The 19,454-nt window shown below is 43.4% G+C and overlaps 2 pseudogenes; both read right to left on the bottom strand.

Moving 5' to 3' along the window:
- Positions 1-153: 153 nt before the first annotated feature.
- LOC123055591 (uncharacterized) lies at positions 154-1,864 on the bottom strand (annotated as a pseudogene).
- Positions 1,865-1,888: 24 nt separating this feature from the next.
- On the bottom strand, positions 1,889-19,295 carry LOC123055590 (uncharacterized; annotated as a pseudogene).
- Between the last annotated feature and the right edge of the window lie 159 nt (positions 19,296-19,454).

Below are 19,454 nucleotides of genomic sequence, written 5' to 3'. Positions count from 1 at the left end.
ACCGGCTGCAGGAAGACTAAACAAGCACATAATAACATGGAGAGCTCCGGGCAGTTTGAAACACGGTGTGACCAACTTCCACAGAATCTTTCGCCTTGTAATTTCATCGTGAAAAGAGGCTTCCCAAAGATTCGCCATGAACAAGGTTATCTCTCACCTTGAATTACTGACAAGAGACCCCTTCTGCATCGACAAAGGATCGAGCTCCAAACAGCCTCGAAGCTTGCCTCCTTTTTCATTTGTGAGACAGAAGCAAGGGACCTGGTGAGAGAACTTTAAGTAATCATACTTATGTATCGTTTCCACAGCTCCCTCCCTTCTAAATACTGTCCTGTGACCATCCACCTTCATTAACAGCTGAACTTGTATGGGCGAATCAGTACAGTCAAATATCTCCACGAACTCATATATAGTCACAATTTTTAAAATCTTGTGCAGTCCACCCAGCCCTCCAGTCCTTGTAAACAGCCCAGACATCACGAAGGCGAGGGAATATTTCATATTCATTTCTTATACCAGTTGGTATACCAGGTACAGGATGAGAAAAGTATGCTGTACGGGTGCAAGTACTAATACCATCATTGCCAGTGGAAACCCTAAAGGTTCCACACCCAACAGGATGATCTTCTTTGACCAATCTTTTCTCCTCCATTCCCTCAGGACAGACAAGGAGCCATCTCAATGTTACTTTATTATTCTTGACATCGACTTTCTTTATAATGGCATAGTAATTGGGGAAGTAATATATATCATTGTAGAGAGCCCAGATCTGCCCAGGTTTGAACTTGCAAAGCAATCTTATTTCTGTAAAGTCATAGAATTCTGAATCAGGACATACAAATTTTGCCTGGATAATATCACCAGATTCCTCATCAACATCAGTACCTTCTACAGCAGATCGAGTGTATACGATGCCAAACTCCTGACCTTTCCCTGAACTTCTTTCAGGAACAACAGAAGCTAAAGCATCTTCCAAGTTAAGGGGGAGCGCTGCAGGATCAAGTTCAAGAGCTCCTTCTGGAATGCCTTCACTTTCAGCTGCACCCATGAAACGGTATGGGAGAGAATGCGAGAACCATATTGGGTCATCCTGAGGTATGAGGTATGCGGTAGCCTCTTTGTCCTGCATAAATAAGCTAACAAAGACTTTTATCTTGACAAGTGGCATGACAGTGATGCTAGTGCCAGTCGTGAAATCAGAGAGGACCTGAACAACTTCATAGTTGTAGTTCTTTTGGTTGTGAGCATCTGAACTCCAACCAATATCCCATCCCCTGAGAAGGGCCCAAACTTCATCTTTCCTAGGATATATTTCATAGGAGTTCCTTCTACCAATGAATGCCGCATGTACAGGATGAGAAAAGGGTTTTGTGTCAGTGTAAATCATAATACCACATGTGGTGGAAACCCTATAGGTTCCACACCCAACAGTTGGATCTACTACCAATCTTTGGTCCACCTCTTCATCAGGAAAAGCTTCAAGCCATCTTGCCTGTACTTCATTATTCTCGAGATCAACTTTCTCTATGAAGACATAGTAATTCGGAAACTTATCTATGTCACTGTAGAGAGCCCATATCTGCCCAGGTTCGAACTTCCGAAGCAATCTAATTTCTGAATACACTCCTGCACTTATCCACAGCTCAGCAAACTGTTGATATGGACCAAAAGGAACATGTTGCTCAGTTAAAGCGTGTGCTATGAAGGCTTTCGAGCAATTCTGGCAGCAGACAGCTTTCTTCAAAATTGCATGGTGGTACTGAAATTTGGTGCCACAGGTTGGACAGATGGTCCAAAATGTTGGCGGCCTTGCAGAATTTGAGCCCGATAGCTGTTGTTGCTGACAATTATTATGGAGATTCATGGTGGTAGTGTGGAGTGAGATATACTACTTCCAGACAACAAAGAGCAAGCAGTAGACCAGAGAAAGTAACTTGTCAACCTGCACCAAACAAACACAAAATTATGATCAAGAAATTTCATGAGTACATTCTAAAACAGAAGGACAATAAGTGCTTCTTACTGCATAAGGGTGCGTGCATTTGTGCTATCTTAGCCATGCCACCTAGGATACTTGCTAAGTTGGAAGAGAGAAATGAGAAGAAACAAGGTTTGTCTTCTCTAGCTAAGAGATGATCTCTTAGTAAGCAGGATAAGACAATTCTATCCATTTTACAAGATGCCACCTCTTAGTTTCATATTTTCTAATTTAATTTTAATTCTCCCACTAATTTAGGAGCACGCAAACATTAATTGATAGAGATGACACTAAGAGATAATCCACTTCATAATATGTTTTATTTGTTCTCTAAATGACATACATCTAAATGGTACTCCCTCTGTCTCAAATATAAGGTGTCTTAGAGGGAGTATAAGCTAAGAAATATGTGCTGAACTGATCAGAGAGCACTCCCAGCAGGGTTCAATTTCCCAGATTCCAGGTAAATCCTACAAACCACCAAAAGTGAATAATGACTTGGTTTTCTGTGGATTCCGTTTAAACCTGTCTCTTCATCTTCTCTTTGTATGTTTCTCGGTTGTTTACTTGCCCGTGAAACATTGTCCTTCGTGTTTATGGGAGGAACCCTCTGACAGGATGGCTACAACATTGGTTTCAAGGTAATGCGCCAAAAAACAAACTAAGGACAATTAAAGCTCTACAATCGGTTGCTTGTACTCTGTGCCTTCTTTGGTGTTCTTCTAATACACAACGACGCACACTTAGATGCATTTTCGAGAAAAAAAAGGACAACGACACCTGATAGCTTAATACATCAGATTTTCCTCTACCTTCTGTGCAAATTCAGTTGTACTACAAATTCTTAATTGTTTAATCATGTATTTCTTTAATGATGCAATGCCAATTTATTTGTTTTTTAATAGATATAGAAGGAAAAGGTCAAGTTTTGGTCTCTCCAATTGTCTGCTGAGTCTATTTCTACTCGCAACTGTAAAACCGTTTAATTTGTATACACAACTATACAACTGCAAATAGTCCAATTAACCTAAATACATTGTTTTTCACGAATATAGCATCCTTTTAGGCAGTATATGTTGAGGCGGTGTTGTTGCCAACGGAGTTTCTAATAAGGTGACTTCAAGTTCACTAGCCATAGATTAGTGAAATACTCTTACAATAAGCATTGCCATATTGTGTAAAGAAAAGAGTAAAGTGAGCAATCATAACATAACAAGCTAGGACCTAAACTATAATAACAGAATGAAAGAAAGCGTCATCATTAAGGTAGGGCGCTACTAATTGATATCAGAAGGCCCAGTATAATATCTTGTCATGCAGTGGAAGACTATTATGTAGTCATGACAAATAAGTAGATGCATAGAAATAAAATTCTTTAGAACTTAGCCAGCATGTAAATAGCAGAGGAAAATAGTTGTGTGTGCCCACTTGTTACATTTGTGCTTTAGAGAATGGTAAAGGTTGTAAACATAAAGAACAGAAGTTGTACTTACCAGAGATGATCAGCATGATAGGCACGAGAGCACGCTTGGTACTGTCTGCGGAAAAATTCGTCTCATTAATGTTTGTTTTCAACTTATCACTACACTCGTAATCATACAAACTTCAAAATAAATGCTACACGCAACTACCAACCAATATGATTATAGTTATTATTTTGCTCCATCTGAATACAGACAGGGAAAGGAAGCTAAACTGAAAAACAGAATAGTTGTCAGTTTTCACTCTTGGTATTTTTTCAGGAAATAGAGGCAATGCAAAGCTTTGCCCTGTGTCATTAATTAAGAAGGTTGTTTCCCGATTAATCGTAGAAAACCGTCAAAACCTAGAATCAACTTATGTGTGTTTCTGGCCAAATGAACAGAGAAATAAAAACCCTAATTTAACAGCAACAGAATGAATGCATTTAATATTCAAGCTAGAAGGTAACACAATATCATTTTCCCCCATTTTTTTGCTCCAAAAATGTTTTCCCTGTTTTGTGCTACAAAAATTCCCCCTTTTTCCATAACAGAGAAAAGGTTTGCACATCAGAAGGCCACTTTCACACTGCAGAGGCATGTTCCCCAAAGGAGAAGACCAACAGAAGCTTTGGTACATGTGAGCCCAGCTGAAAGCCTAACGAAAGAAGAAATTGGTACCAATGTCCACGAATCCGCGTGACGGAGCAACCCAAAATCAGCTCGTGGCTCAAGCTTCCCCCAAACCCTAGCCGGTGAAAAAGGAGATCCTAGATACCCTACCCGGTGGCCATGGTCGAATCCAGATTTGCCCCAAGGTTCAGCATGCCAAAGACGTACGCCGTTCAGTCAAACGCAGGCTCTTTGCTGCCTCAGCGCATGCAGCAGGGGAGACAATGCGAGTACCTAATCATCGGCGGCCGATGACGCGGGACGACGAGGGCCTCCGGCGAATGGCAGCGGGATATGCCGGCCGACGGCCGACGGCCGACGGCGACGAGGAGGAGGAGGGAAAGGGGAGAGGGTTTTTAGAAGTGTTGGGGAACGTAGTAATTTCAAAAAAATTCCTATGCACACGCAAGATCATGGTGATGCATAGCAACGAGAGGGGAGAGTGTTGTCCACGTACCCTCGTAGACCGAAAGCGGAAGCATTAACACAACACGGTTGATGTAGTCGTACGTCTTCACGATCCGACCGATCAAGTACCGAACGCACGGCACCTCCGAGTTCAGCACACGTTCAGCTCGATGACGTCCCTCAAACTCCAATCCAGCCGAGTGTTGAGGGAGAGTTTCGTCAACACGACGGCGTGGTGACGATGATGATGTTCTACCGACGCAGGGCTTCGCCTAAGCACCGCTACGATATTATCGAGGTGTAATATGGTGGAGGGGGGCACCGCACACGGCTAAGAGATCAATGATCAATCGTTGTGTCTCTGGGGTACCCCCCTGCCCCCGTATATAAAGGATCAAGGGGGAGAGGTGCGGCCAGCCTTGGGGCGCGCCAGGAGGAGTCCTACTCCCACCGGGAGTAGGACTCCCCCCTTTTCCTAGTTGGATTAGGACTTGGGAGGGGGGAAAGAGGAGAGGGAGAAGAAGGAAGGGGGGCGCCGCCCCCTTCTCCTTGTCCTATTCGGACTAGGGGGGAGGGGCGCGCGGCCCAGCCCTAGCCGCCTCTCCTCTCTTCCACCTAGGCCCACTAAGGCCCATTATGTTGCCGGGGAGTTCCGGTAACCTCCCGGTACTCCGGTAAAATCCCGATTTCACCCGGAACACTTCCGATATCCAAACATAGGCTTCCAATATATCAATCTTTATGTCTCGACCATTTCGAGACTCCTCGTCATGTCCGTGATCACATCCGGGACTCCGAACAACCTTCGGTACATCAAAACATATAAACTCATAATATAACTGTCATCGAAACGTTAAGCGTGCGGACCCTACGGGTTCGAGAACTATGTAGACATGACCGAGACACGTCTCCGGTCAATAACCAATAGCGGAACCTGGATGCTCATATTGGCTCCCACATATTCTACGAAGATCTTTATCGGTCAGACCGCATAACAACATACGTTGTTCCCTTTGTCATCGGTATGTTACTTGCCCGAGATTCGATCGTCGGTATCTCAATACCTAGTTCAATCTCGTTACCGGCAAGTCTCTTTACTCGTTCCGTAATACATCATCTCGCAACAAACTCATTAGTTGCAATGCTTGCAAGGCTTAAGTGATGTGCATTACCGAGAGGGCCCAGAGATACCTCTCCGACAATCGGAGTGACAAATCCTAATCTCGAAATACGCCAACCCAACAAGTACCTTCGGAGACACCTGTAGAGCACCTTTATAATCACCCAGTTACGTTGTGACGTTTGGTAGCACACAAAGTGTTCCTCCGGTAAACGGGAGTTGCATAATCTCATAGTCATAGGAACATGTATAAGTCATGAAGAAAGCAATAGCAACATACTAAACGATCGAGTGCTAAGCTAACGGAATGGGTCAAGTCAATCACATCATTCTCCTAATGATGTGATCCCGTTAATCAAATGACAACTCATGTCAATGGCTAGGAAACATAACCATCTTTGATCAACGAGCTAGTCAAGTAGAGGCATACTAGTGACACTTTGTTTGTCTATGTATTCACACAAGTATTATGTTTCCGGTTAATACAATTCTAGCATGAATAATAAACATTTATCATGATATAAGGAAATAAATAATAACTTTATTATTGCCTCTAGGGCATATTTCCTTCAGTCTCCCACTTGCACTAGAGTCAATAATCTAGATTACACAGTAATGATTCTTACACCCATGGAGCCTTGGTGCTGATCATGTTTTGCTCGTGGAAGAGGCTTAGTCAACGGGTCTGCAACATTCAGATCCGTATGTATCTTGCAAATTTCTATGTCTCCCACCTGGACTAAATCCCGGATGGAATTGAAGCGTCTTTTGATGTGCTTGGTTCTCTTGTGAAATCTGGATTCCTTTGCTAAGGCAATTGCACCAGTATTGTCACAAAAGATTTTCATTGGACCCGATGCACTAGGTATGACACCTAGATCGGATATGAACTCCTTCCAGACTCTTTTGCTGCTTCCGAAGCAGCTATGTACTCCGCTTCACACGTAGATCCCGCCACGACGCTTTGTTTAGAACTGCACCAACTGACAGCTCCACCGTTCAATGTAAACACGTATCCGGTTTGCGATTTAGAATCGTCCGGATCAGTGTCAAAGCTTGCATCGACGTAACCATTTACGATGAGCTCTTTGTCACCTCCATAAACGAGAAACATATCCTTAGTCCTTTTCAGGTATTTCAGGATGTTCTTGACCGCTGTCCAGTGATCCACTCCTGGATTACTTTGGTACCTTCCTGCTAGACTTATAGCAAGGCATACATCAGGTCTGGTACACAGCATTGCATACATGATAGAGCCTATGGCTGAAGCATAGGGAACATCTTTCATCTTCTCTCTATCTTCTGCAGTGGTCGGGCATTGAGTCTTACTCAACTTCACACCTTGTAACACAGGCAAGAACCCTTTCTTTGCTTGATCCATTTTGAACTTCTTCAAAACTTTGTCAAGGTATGTGCTTTGTGAAAGTCCAATTAAGCGTCTTGATCTATCTCTATAGATCTTGATGCCCAATATATACGCAGCTTCACCGAGGTCTTTCATTGAAAAACTCTTATTCAAGTATCCCTTTATGCTATCCAGAAATTCTATATCATTTCCAATCAGCAATATGTCATCCACATATAATATCAGAAATGCTACAGAGCTCCCACTCACTTTCTTGTAAATACAGGCTTCTCCAAAAGTCTGTACAAAACCAAATGCTTTGATCACACTATCAAAGCGTTTATTCCAACTCCGAGAGGCTTGCACCAGTCCATAAATGGATCGCTGGAGCTTGCACACTTTGTTAGCTCCCTTTGGATCGACAAAACCTTCCGGTTGCATCATATACAATTCTTCTTCCAGAAATCCATTCAGGAATGCAGTTTTGACATCCATTTGCCAAATTTCATAATCATAAAATGCGGCAATTGCTAACATGATTCGGACAGACTTAAGCATCGCTACGGGTGAGAAGGTCTCATCGTAGTCAATCCCTTGAACTTGTCGAAAACCTTTCGCAACAAGTCGAGCTTTATAGACAGTAACATTACCGTCAGCGTCAGTCTTCTTCTTGAAGATCCATTTATTTTCAATGGCTTGCCGATCATCGGGCAAGTCAACCAAAGTCCATACTTTGTTCTCATACATGGATCCCATCTCGGATTTCATGGCCTCAAGCCATTTTGCGGAATCTGGGCTCACCATCGCTTCTTCATAGTTCGTAGGTTCGTCATGGTCTAGTAACATAACCTCCAGAACAGGATTACCGTACCACTCTGGTGCGGATCTTACTCTGGTTGACCTACGAGGTTCAGTAATAACTTGATCTGAAGTTTCATGATCATCATCATTAACTTCCTCACTAATTGGTGTAGGTGTCGCAGAAACCGGTTTCTGTGATGAACTACTTTCCAATAAGGGAGCAGGTACAGTTACCTCATCAAGTTCTACTTTCCTCCCACTCACTTCTTTCGAGAGAAACTCCTTCTCCAGAAAAATTCCGAATTTAGCAACAAAAGTTTTGCCTTCGGATCTGTGATAGAAGGTGTACCCAACAGTCTCCTTTGGGTATCCTATGAAGACACATTTCTCCGATTTGGGTTCGAGCTTATCAGGTTGAAGTTTTTTCACATAAGCATCGCAGCCCCAAACTTTAAGAAACGACAACTTTGGTTTCTTGCCAAACCACAGTTCATAAGGCGTCGTCTCAACGGATTTTGATGGTGCCCTATTTAACGTGAATGCAGCCGTCTCTAAAGCATAACCCCAAAACGATAGCGGTAAATCAGTAAGAGACATCATAGATCGCACCATATCTAGTAAAGTACGATTACGACGTTCGGACACACCATTACGCTGTGGTGTTCCGGGTGGCGTGAGTTGCGAAACTATTCCGCATTGTTTCAAATGAAGACCAAACTCATAACTCAAATATTCTCCTCCACGATCAGATCGTAGAAATTTTATTTTCTTGTTACGATGATTTTCAACTTCACTCTGAAATTCTTTGAACTTTTCAAATGTTTCAGACTTATGTTTCATTAAGTAGATATACCCATATCTGCTCAAATCATCTGTGAAGGTGAGAAAATAACGATATCCGCCACGAGCCTCAATATTCATCGGACCACATACATCTGTATGTATGATTTCCAACAAATCTGTTGCTCTCTCCATAGTTCCGGAGAACGGTGTTTTAGTCATCTTGCCCATGAGGCACGGTTCGCAAGTACCAAGTGATTCATAATCAAGTGGTTCCAAAAGTCCATCAGTATGGAGTTTCTTCATGCGCTTTACACCGATATGACCTAAACGGCAGTGCCACAAATAAGTTGCACTATCATTATCAACTCTGCATCTTTTGGCTTCAATATTATGAATATGTGTATCACTACTATCGAGATTCAACAAAAATAGACCACTCTTCAAGGGTGCATGACCATAAAAGATATTACTCATATAAATAGAACAACCATTATTCTCTGATTTAAATGAATAACCGTCTCGCATCAAACAAGATCCAGATATAATGTTCATGCTTAACGCTGGCACCAAATAACAATTATTTAGGTCTAAAACTAATCCCGAAGGTAGATGTAGAGGTAGCGTGCCGACCGCGATCACATCGACTTTGGAACCATTTCCCACGCGCATCGTCACCTCGTCCTTAGCCAATCTTCGCTTAATCCGTAGCCCCTGTTTCGAGTTGCAAATATTAGCAACAGAACCAGTATCAAATACCCAGGTGCTACTGCGAGCATTAGTAAGGTACACATCAATAACATGTATATCACATATACCTTTGTTCACCTTGCCATCCTTCTTATCCGCCAAATACTTGGGGCAGTTCCGCTTCCAGTGACCAGTCTGCTTGCAGTAGAAGCACTCAGTCTCAGGCTTAGGTCCAGACTTGGGTTTCTTCTCCTGAACAACAACTTGCTTGCTGTTTTTCTTGAAGTTCCCCTTCTTCTTCCCTTTGCCCTTTTTCTTGAAACTAGTGGTCTTATTGACCATCAACACTTGATGCTCCTTTTTGATTTCTACCTCCGCAGCCTTTAGCATTGCGAAGAGCTCGGGAATCGTCTTATCCATCCCTTGCATGTTATAGTTCATCACGAAGCTCTTGTAGCTTGGTGGCAGTGATTGAAGAATTCTGTCAATGACGCTATGAACCGGAAGATTAACTCCCAGTTGAATCAAGTGATTGTTATACCCAGACATTTTGAGTATATGCTCACTGACAGAACTATTCTCTTCCATCTTGCAGCTGTAGAACTTATTGGAGACTTCATATCTCTCAATCCGGGCATTTGCTTGAAATATTAACTTCAACTCCTGGAACATCTCATATGCTCCATGACGTTCAAAACGTCGTTGAAGACCCGGTTCTAAGCCGTAAAGCATGGCACACTGAACTATCGAGTAGTCATCAGCTTTGCTCTGCCAGACGTTCATAACATCTGGTGTTGCTCCTGCAGCAGGCCTGGCACCCAGCGGTGCTTCCAGGACGTAATTCTTCTGTGCAGCAATGAGGATAATCCTCAAGTTACGGACCCAGTCCGTGTAATTGCTACCATCATCTTTCAACTTTGCTTTCTCAAGGAACGCATTAAAATTCAACGGAACAACAGCACGGGCCATCTATCTACAATTAACATAGACAAGCAAGATACTATCAGGTACTAAGTTCATGATAAATTCAAGTTCAATTAATCATATTACTTAAGAACTCCCACTTAGATAGACATCCCTCTAATCCTCTAAGTGATCACGTGATCCATATCAACTAAACCATGTCCGATCATCACGTGAGATGGAGTAGTTTCAACGGTGAACATCACTATGTTGATCATATCTACTATATGATTCACGCTCGACCTTTCGGTCTCCGTGTTCCGAGGCCATATCTGTTATATGCTAGGCTCGTCAAGTTTAACCTGAGTATTCCGCGTGTGCAACTGTTTTGCACCCGTTGTATTTGAACGTAGAGCCTATCACACCCGATCATCACGTGGTGTCTCAGCACGAAGAACTTTCGCAACGGTGCATACTCAGGGAGAACACTTATACTTTGATAATTTAGTGAGGGATCATCTTATAATGCTACCGTCAATCAAAGCAAGATAAGATGCATAAAAAGATAAACATCACATGCAATCAATATAAGTGATATGATATGGCCATCATCATCTTGTGCTTGTGATCTCCATCTCCGAAGCACCGTCATGATCCCCATCGTCACCGGCGCGACACCTTGATCTCCATCGTAGCATCGTTGTCGTCTCGCCAACTATTGCTTCTACGACTATCGCTACCGCTTAGTGATAAAGTAAAACAATTACATGGCGATTGCATTGCATACAATAAAGCGACAACCATATGGCTCCTGCCAGTTGCCGATAACTCGGTTACAAAACATGATCATCTCATACAATAAAATTTAGCATCATGTCTTGACCATATCACATCACAACATGCCCTGCAAAAACAAGTTAGACGTCCTCTACTTTGTTGTTGCAAGTTTTACGTGGCTGCTACGGGCTTAGCAAGAACCGTTCTTACCTACGCATCAAAACCACAACGATAGTTTGTCAAGTTGGTGCTGTTTTAACCTTCGCAAGGACCGGGCGTAGCCACACTCGGTTCAACTAAAGTTGGAGAAACTGACACCCGCCAGCCACCTCTGTGCAAAGCACGTCGGAAGAACCAGTCTCGCGTAAGCGTACGCGTAATGTCGGTCCGGGCCGCTTCATCCAACAATACCGCCGAACCAAAGTATGACATGCTGGTAAGCAGTATGACTTATATCGCCCACAACTCACTTGTGTTCTACTCGTGCATATGACATCTACGCATAAAACCAGGCTCGGATGCCACTGTTGGGGAACGTAGTAATTTCAAAAAAATTCCTACGCACACGCAAGATCATGGTGATGCATAGCAACGAGAGGGGAGAGTGTTGTCCACGTACCCTCGTAGACCGAAAGCGGAAGCGTTAACACAACGCGGTTGATGTAGTCGTACGTCTTCACGATCCGACCGATCAAGTACCGAACGCACGGCACCTCCGAGTTCAGCACACGTTCAGCTCGATGACGTCCCTCGAACTCCGATCCAGCCGAGTGTTGAGGGAGAGTTTCGTCAGCACGACGGCGTGGTGACGATGATGATGTTCTACCGACGCAGGGCTTCGCCTAAGCACCGCTACGATATTATCGAGGTGTAATATGGTGGAGGGGGCACCGCACACGGCTAAGAGATCAATGATCAATTGTTGTGTCTATGGGGTGCCCCCTGCCCCCGTATATAAAGGATCAAAGGGGGAGAGGTGCGGCCAGCCTTGGGGCGCGCCAGGAGGAGTCCTACTCCCACCGGGAGTAGGACTCCCCCCTTTTCCTAGTTGGATTAGGACTTGGGAGGGGGGAAAGAGGAGAGGGAGAAGAAGGAAGGGGGGCGCCGCCCCCTTCTCCTTGTCCTATTCGGACTAGGGGGAGGGGCGCGCGGCCCAGCCCTAGCCGCCTCTCCTCTCTTCCACCTAGGCCCACTAAGGCCCATTATGTTGCCGGGGGGTTCCGGTAACCTCCCGGTACTCCGGTAAAATCCCGATTTCACCCGGAACACTTCCGATATCCAAACATAGGCTTCCAATATATCAATCTTTATGTCTCGACCATTTCGAGACTCCTCGTCATGTCCGTGATCACATCCGGGACTCCGAACAACCTTCTGTACATCAAAACATATAAACTCATAATATAACTGTCATCGAAACGTTAAGCGTGCGGACCCTACGGGTTCGAGAACTATGTAGACATGACCGAGACACGTCTCCGGTCAATAACCAATAGCGGAACCTGGATGCTCATATTGGCTCCCACATATTCTACGAAGATCTTTCTCGGTCAGACCGCATAACAACCGTTGTTCCCTTTGTCATCGGTATGTTACTTGCCCGAGATTCGATCGTCGGTATCTTAATACCTAGTTCAATCTCGTTACCGGCAAGTCTCTTTACTCGTTCCGTAATACATCATCTCGCAACAAACTCATTAGTTGCAATGCTTGCCAGGCTTAAGTGATGTGCATTACCGAGAGGGCCCAGATATACCTCTCCGACAATCGGAGTGACAAATCCTAATCTTGAAATACGCCAACCCAACAAGTACCTTCGGAGACACCTGTAGACCACCTTTATAATCACCCAGTTACGTTGTGACGTTTGGTAGCACACAAAAGTGTTCCTCCGGTAAACGGGAGTTGCATAATCTCATAGTCATAGGAACATGTATAAGTCATGAAGAAAGCAATAGCAACATACTAAACGATCGAGTGCTAAGCTAACGGAATGGGTCAAGTCAATCACATCATTCTCCTAATGATGTGATCCCATTAATCAAATGACAACTCATGTCAATGGCTAGGAAACATAACCATCTTTGATCAACGAGCTAGTCAAGTAGAGGCATACTAGTGACACTTTGTTTGTCTATGTATTCACACAAGTATTATGTTTCCGGTTAATACAATTCTAGCATGAATAATAAACATTTATCATGATATAAGGAAATAAATAATAACTTTATTATTGCCTCTAGGGCATATTTCCTTCAAGAAGCAGGGGAGGGAGTGAGGAAGCAAGGAAGGAGGGACGGTGTGGAGAAGACGGGAAGTAGTGGAATGTGGAAGACGACCCAACCAAGGAAAACGAATTAATTTTGACTCCTACTCTGATATGCTCGAAAGTACTTCACACGATTCTAAAGAAAGTATACTTCACACTCGACATTTTACCGAACCATCACGGAACGATGGCTAATCCAACCGGCTTGGGCTTGGATGGTGGGATATGAGAGCATCTCCACTCGTTTGCCAAGGGACTCGAAATATCCCTGCTTGGGGTGATCCAGCAAAAATTTCGACACGGGGGGCTCGGGTTTCCAGTTACCCCCTCAAGACGTCATTTTTTTAAATACAAATTCGGCTAGATTTGGAAGAAAATGCACGAATTTGGTCGAAATTCAGGCGGTTTTCATTGACATTTTGTACAAAATTAAAGACATAATTTAAAAACTTAGAAAAATAAAACTATGCCGCCGCCACCCCGAGCCTACTGCATGCCGAGGAGCTTTTAGAAGAGTGGCAATTCAATAACCGGACCAAAAGTAAAAACAGCAACTGCAACAAATGCCAGGCTGCTAACTAGATCATAGAGGTACTGGCTGCAGGAAGACTAAACAAGCACATAATAACATCACTGGAACATGGAGAGCTCCGGGCAGTTTGAAACACGGTGTGACCAACTTCCACAGAATCTTTCGCCTTGTAATTTCATCGTGAAAAGAGGCTTCCCAAAGATTCGCCATGAACAAGGTTATCTCTCACCTTGAATTACTGACAAGAGACCCCTTCTGCATCGACAAAGGATCGAGCTCCAAACAGCCTCGAAGCTTGCCTCCTTTTTCATTTGTGAGACAGAAGCAAGGGACCTGGTGAGAGAACTTTAAGTAATCATACTTATGTATCGTTTCCACACCTCCCTCCCTTCTAAATACTGTCCTGTGACCATCCACCTTCATTAACAGCTGAACTTGTATGGACGAATCAGTACAGTCAAATATCTCCACGAACTCATATATAGTCACAATTTTTAAAATCTTGTGCAGTCCACCCAGCCCTCCAGTCCTTGTAAACAGCCCAGACATCACGAAGGCGAGGGAATATTTCATATTCATTTCTTATACCGGTTGGTCTACCAGGTACAGGATGAGAAAAGTATGTTGTACGGGTGCAAGTACTAATACCATCATTGCCAGTGGAAACCCTAAAGGTTCCACACCAAACAGGATGATCTTCTTTGACCAATCTTTTCTCCTCCATTCCCTGAGGACAGACATGGAGCCATCTCAATGTTACCTTATTATTCTTGACATCGACTTTCTTTATAACGGCATAGTAATTGGGGAAGTAATATATATCATTGTAGAGAGCCCAGATCTGCCCAGGTTTGAACTTGCAAAGCAATCTTATTTCTGTAAAGTCATAGAATTCTGAATCAGGACATCCAAATTTTGCATGGATAATACCACCAGATTCCTCATCAACATCAGTACCTTCTACAGCAGATCGAGTGTATATGGTGCCAAACTCCTGACCTTTCACTGAACTGCTTTCAGGAACAACAGAAGCTAAAGCATCTTCCAAGTTAAGGGGGAGCGTTGCAGGATCAAGTTCAAGACCTCCTTCTGGAATGCCTTCACTTTGAGCTGCACCCATCAAACGGTATGGGAGAGAATGCGAGAACCATATTGTGTCATCCTAAGGTATGAGGTATGGGGTAGCCTCTTTGTCCTGCATAAATAAGCTAACAAAGACTTTTATCTTGACAAGTGGCATGACAGTGATGCTAGTGCCAGTCGTGAAATCAGAGAGGACCTGAACAACTTCATACTTGTAGTTCTTTTGGTTGTGAGCATCTGAACTCCAACCAATATCCCATCCCCTGAGAAGGGCCCAAACTTCATATTTCCTAGGATATATTTCATACGAGTTCCTTCTACCAGTGAATGCCGCATGTACAGGATGAGAAAAGGGTTTTGTGTCAGTGTAAATCATAATACCACATGTGGTGGAAACCCTATAGGTTCCACACCCAACAGTTGGATCTACTACCAATCTTTGGTCCACCTCTTCATCAGGAAAAGCTTCAAGCCATCTTGCCTGTACTTCATTATTCTCGAGATCAACTTTCTCTATGAAGACATAGTAATTCGGAAACTTATCTATGTCACTGTAGAGAGCCCATATCTGCCCAGGTTCGAACTTCTGAAGCAATCTAATTTCTGAAAACACTCCTGCACTTATCCACAACTCAGAAAACTGTTGATATGGACCAAAAGGAACATGTTGCTCAGTTAAAGCGTGTGCTATGAAGGCTTTCGAGCAATTCTGGCAGCAGACAGCTTTCTTCAAAATTGCATGGTGGTACTGAAATTTGGTGCCACAGGTTGGACAGATGGTCCAAAATGTTGGCGGCCTTGCAGAATTTGAGCCCGATAGCTGTTGTTGCTGACAATTATTATGGAGATTCATGGTGGTAGTGTGGAGTGAGATATACTACTTCCAGACAACAAAGAGCAAGCAGTAGACCAGAGAAAGTAACTTGTCAACCTGCACCAAACAAACACAAAATTATGATCAAGAAATTTCATGAGTACATTCTAAAACAGAAGGACAATAAGTGCTTCTTACTGCATAAGGGTGCGTGCATTTGTGCTATCTTAGCCATGCCACCTAGGATACTTGCTAAGTTGGAAGAGAGAAATGAGAAGAAACAAGGTTTGTCTTCTCTAGCTAAGAGATGATCTCTTAGTAAGCATGACAAGATAATTCTATCCATTTTACAAGATGCCACCTCTTAGTTTCATATTTTCTAATTTAATTTTAATTCTCCCACTAATTTAGGAGCACGCAAACATTAATTGATAGAGATGACACTAAGAGATAATCCACTTCATAATATGTTTTATTTGTTCTCTAAATGACATACATCTAAATGGTACTCCCTCTGTCTCAAATATAAGGTGTATTAGAGGGAGTATAAGCTAAGAAATATGTGCTGAACTGATCAGAGAGCACTCCCAGCAGGGTTCAATTTCCCAGATTCCAGGTAAATCCTGCAAACCACCAAAAGTGAATAATGACTTGGTTTTCTGTGGATTCCGTTTAAACCTGTCTCTTCATCTTCTCTTTGTATGTTTCTCAGTTGTTTACTTGCCCGTGAAACATTGTCCTTCGTGTTTATGGGAGGAACCCTCTGACAAGATGGCTACAACATTGGTTTCAAGGTAATGCGCCAAAAAACAAACTAAGGACAATTAAAGCTCTACAATCGGTTGCTTGTACTCTGTGCCTTCTTTGGTGTTCTTCTAATACACAACGACGCACACTTAGATGCATTTTCGAGAAAAAAAGGACAACGACACCTGATAGCTTAATACATCAGATTTTCCTCTACCTTCTGTGCAAATTCAGTTGTACTACAAATTCTTAATTGTTTAATCATGTATTTCTTTAATGATGCAATGCCAATTTATTTGTTTTTTTACTAGATATAGAAGGAAAAGGTCAAGTTTTGGTCTCTCCAAATGTCTGCTGAGTCTATTTTTACTCGCAACTGTAAAACCGTTTAATTTATATACACAACTATACAACTGCAAATAGCCCCATTAACCTAAATACATTGTTTTTCATGAATATAGCATCCTTTTAGGCAGTATATGTTGAGGCGGTATTGTTGCCAACGGAGTTTCTAATAAGGTGACTTCAAGTTCACTAGCCATAGATTAGTGAAATACTCTTACAAGAAGCATTGCCATATTGTGTAAAGAAAAGAGTAAAGTGAACAATCATAACATAACAAGCTAGGACCTAAACTATAATAACAGAATGAAAGAAAGCGTCATCATTAAGGTAGGGCGCTACTAATTGATATCAGAAGGCCCAGTATAATATCTTGTCATGCAGTGGAAGACTATTATGTAGTCATGACAAATAAGTAGATGCATAGAAATAAAATTCTTTAGAATTTAGCCAGCATGTAAATAGCAGAGGAAAATAGTTGTGTGTGCCCACTTGTTACATTTGTGCTTTAGAGAATGGTAAAGGTTGTAAACATAAAGAACAGAAGTTGTACTTACCAGAGATGATCAGCATGATAGGCACGAGAGCACGCTTGGTACTGTCTGCGGAAAAATTCGTCTCATTAATGTTTGTTTTCAACTTATCACTACACTCGTAATCATACAAACTTCAAAATAAATGCTACACGCAACTACCAACCAATATGATTATAGTTATTATTTTGCTCCATCTGAATACAGACAGGGAAAGGAAGCTAAACTGAAAAACAGAATAGTTGTCAGTTTTCACTCTTGATATTTTTTCAGGAAATAGAGGCAATGCAAAGCTTTGCCCTATGTCATTAATTAAGAAGGTTGTTTCCCGATTAATCGTAGAAAACCGTCAAAACCTAGAATCAACTTATGTGTGTTTCTGTCCAAATGAACAGAGAAATAAAAACCCTAATTTAACAGCAACAGAATGAATGCATTTAATATTCAAGCTAGAAGGTAACACAATATCATTTTCCCCCATTTTTTTGCTCCAAAAATGTTTTCCCTGTTTTGTGCTACAAAAATTCCCCCTTTTTCCATAACAGAGAAAAGGTTTGCACATCAGAAGGCCACTTTCACACTGCAGAGGCATGTTCCCCAAAGGAGAAGACCAACAGAAGCTTTGGTACATGTGAGCCCTGCTGAAAGCCTAACGAAAGAAGAAATTGGTACCAATGTCCACGAATCCACGTGACGGAGCAACCCAAAATCAGCTCGTGGCTCAAGCTTCCCCCAAACCTTAGCCGATGAAAAAGGAGATCCTAGATACCCAACCCGGTGGCCATGGTCGAATCCATTTGCCCCAAGGTTCAGCATGCCAAAGACGTACGCCGTTCAGTCAAACGCAGGCTCTGTGCTGCCTCAGCGCATGCAGCAGGGGAGCCAATGCGAGTACCTAATCGTCGGCGGCCGATGACGCGGGACGACGATGGCCTCCGGCGAATGGCAGCGGGATATGCCGGCCGACGGCCGACGGCGACGAGGAGGAGGAGGGAAAGGGGAGAGGGTTTTTAGAAGCAGGGGAGGGAGTGAGGAAGCGAGGAAGGAGGGACGGTGTGGAGAAGACGGGAAGTAGTGGAATGTGGAAGACGACCCAACCAAGGAAAACGAATCCCTTTTTTGACCTCAACGCAAAGGAGGAAAACGAGTTAATTTTTGACCTCAACCAAACTGGAACGATGACTAATCCAACCGACTGGTGTTGTTTAGCCTTGGGTTTGGATGGTGGGATATGACATGTCGTGTATTTCGTGTGGTACTATCATGATTCATGCATGTAACAGTATTATATCTAAAGCATCTTCAATGTTGATCTTCAAACCAAACACTGCATCCGTCCGCAGATCTATGGGGACCAATCCGCGAACACTGATGCGGGAGCTGGCCATCCAACCGTGCCCGCATACATTTCAAAGCGGGTTTGAACAAATTAAACAAATTTTATGCAAACAAGATGGAATTCACTAAAAACTCCAAAAAAATATAAACCACTCATACTTGGCAGTGACCTCGTACACCATGCCACGCTGGTCCGCGGCACAACCGTCACCGTCGTCGCGCTTCGAGCGGCAGTAGGGCGCGGGTTGCGGCTGTTAGAATTACAACTGTATAGAGATAGGTCTCCTGTTTAACTTGTAGTCCTTCTCTATCTCTTCTTCTCTCTCGTATCTCCTGTAACAACTTTCTCTCTCGATCTCTTGATTGACAACTTGTACGCCAAGGTTGTTGCCATATATATATCAATGCGGCCCGAGACAAAGGGTTTAACGCTTTCCAACCTATTTTACATGGTAGTCAGAGCCTCTTCCTCATAGATCAAAGATCGCATCTAGCTACCTCCAGAAAAGCGCATCAAGCCTCCTCCCTCGACCGAGATCATGTCCACCGCCGCCGCCGCATTGCTGTCCGACACCTCGGGCACGCTCACCACCACCTCGTCCTCCGCCTTTGCACCATCCACATCCAGCACCACCGCGGGGTCTCTCGGATCGCCACCACAGGAGAAGCTCACGAGGGGAAACTTCCTCTTATGGAAGGCCATTGTGCTACCTCAGATCAAAGGTGCTCAGATGGAACACCACCTCGACGGGACGAGCCGGCCACCGCCGGCCACCCTCACCGTTACCAAGGACGGCAAGGAGGAACAGATCTTCAACTATGCCCGATCCCTCTGGTACGCACACCAGCAGCAGCTACAAGG

Source organism: Triticum aestivum, chromosome 2D (assembly GCF_018294505.1).
Source record: "Triticum aestivum cultivar Chinese Spring chromosome 2D, IWGSC CS RefSeq v2.1, whole genome shotgun sequence".
NCBI classification, from domain to species: Eukaryota; Viridiplantae; Streptophyta; class Magnoliopsida; order Poales; family Poaceae; genus Triticum; species Triticum aestivum.
Note: the sequence above shows the minus strand (reverse complement) of the source record. Positions and strands in the feature narration are given on the sequence as shown.